The sequence below is a fragment of the Nothoprocta perdicaria genome, unplaced genomic scaffold (genome assembly GCF_003342845.1).
Source record: "Nothoprocta perdicaria isolate Ctin4 unplaced genomic scaffold, notPer1 scaffold_3, whole genome shotgun sequence".
NCBI classification, from domain to species: domain Eukaryota; kingdom Metazoa; phylum Chordata; class Aves; order Tinamiformes; family Tinamidae; genus Nothoprocta; species Nothoprocta perdicaria.
The window spans coordinates 417,671-419,801 of record NW_020455532.1 but is presented as its reverse complement, the minus strand read 5'-3'; positions in this window follow the sequence as shown (position 1 = coordinate 419,801).

Sequence of the window (2,131 nt, the reverse complement as noted above, 5' to 3'; positions counted from 1 at the left end):
CCCTTCCTTCCATTGGATAAATACAAATATTTTAGCTTCATAAAGTGCATCTTTCAGCTCTGGCACACTGAATTAGCAGGAAYCCCGGTCAGCAGTGCAGACCCTTTCTGCAAGTTGCTGCTCTGGRTCCCCTGAGCATTTGCCACCGTTTCAGCCCTTTTCACTCTTCCCTGCAGCCGTGCTGCCCCTGGGGGCTCTAGGAAACCTGCAGTACACGCTGGGCTCCCTCCCCATCATTGGCGACAAGTCCATCCAGCTGGATTTGAACGTGAGTGCCGCTGCTCCCTGCATTGGGCTCCCACGTCCCTGAATGCAGGAGATGCCCCAAGTTTTAAATACTGATTTCAAAGCGCTGCTTGGAGGGAGCCCCCAGGCTCAGGCTGCCCCTGCTTCGCTTTCCGGAGCTAACCCACGCTGCTCTCACTGTGCCCCACAGCTCCTTGTCCGGGACTCTGCTGGCAACGTGGTTGACCCTGGCGTGGGACAAGTGGGACAACTGGGACAGCTGGGACAACTGGGACAAGTGGGACAACTGGGACAAGTGGGACAAGTGGGACAACTGGGACAAACAGGACAACTGGAACAAGTGGGGCAAGTGGGGTCCATCGTACTGCCACCGGTGGCCAGCGGCGTCTCGCAGCTTGGGCTCCCTCCGAGCGTGCTCAGCGCCGTCCTGGGGCTGCTCCGCGGCACCGGCGCCCTCGATACCGACATCTCCGCAGGCTCCGTGCAGGTGGGTGCTCCCCAACGTGCAGGCTCCTGCGCCCGCCGGAGCAGCCTGCTCCACCCCGCGCTTTCCCGCAGGGAGCCGCCAGCATCCCGCTGTCGACATCCGTGCTGCTCTCGCTGATGCCCGAGGTGGGTGCTCGTGTGACATGTGCCACCCCATGGGCCACCCCATGGGCCACCCCATGCACCACCCCGTGCGCCACCCGTGCTCTGCCCGCACTCACGGTCCTGCCGCCCGCAGCTCGCCGCCGCCGTGCCGCCCGCGCTGCCGCTGGTGCTGCAGGTGCGGAGCGCCGGCGTGCCCGTCGTGTCCCTGCGCAACGGTCGTGCCACCGCCCGCCTGGCCGCCTCCGTCACCGTGCTGGCCGCGCGCCCCGGTGCCCCGCCGCAGCCCCTCTGCACCCTGCTCGCGGTAGGTGCCTCTCTGCCCTCCGGGGACGCCCCAGGACAYGACGAGGGTTTCGCTGCTCCCTGTCTTTCAAAGGGGGCTGCCCGGGGTCTGTGGCATGCACATAACAAAACAAAATGTTTGGTGAATTAGTGCAAACGCAGCTAAGATGTCAGACTGCTCAGGGCTGGTGATGCCGCCCTGCAAAGGCTGCTCTTTCTGCATAYGGGGGTTGATCTTTCTGGTTCTGGGCTCTTTACATGAATTCTGGGGATTCTGCCAAGGGGTAGCCGGGGAAATCACCTCATTTATTGTGTTGTTCCTTCTSCAGGACATCGACCTGAACATTGGCGCCTCTGTCTCGGGCAACAACCTGCAGACCAGCCTGAGCATCGACCGGTAGGGCGGCCCGCACCGCTCGCTGCGCCGGAGCGCGCGTGGCGCTGCGCCCGTGCCCACGCGCACGAGCTGCACCCCAGCGGGGCAGCGGCTGAGCCGGGCTCAGGTCTGACCGCTCCGCTTCCCCCCACAGCATCACCCTGAGGCAGGCGGCGTCCAGCATCGGCGACATCGACGTGAGTGCCCAGCGCGGCGCTCAGCGCAGGCCCCCCCAGGGACCCCCCAGGGCTTYGCTCCCCCTGCGTCTTCACATGCTCCGGGCAGGGAATTGCTGTTCATTCCCAGCCCTGTTACAGCCTGTAATAAGGGCATGGAATACACACRTCCTGCTGTGCTGCGGGGGGCTCTGGAGGGGCAGGAATCGAGACTAAACCCCCGGGGGTTCCATGTGCGTCCCCACGTGTTGCTGAGGGACATCCTCGYGTTTGCGCTTTACACCCCCACGTGCCAACCTTCCCAGCACGAGCACTCGCTCCACTCCGCTCTGCTCCGGGCGCTATCGCACTCTCTGCCCCTGCAGGTCTCCCTCCTGGAGGGCTGGATGAGGGACATCCTCCGAGTCACCTACCTGCCCGGCATCAACAGTAGGGCCAACAACAGCTCCAACAGCGCTCC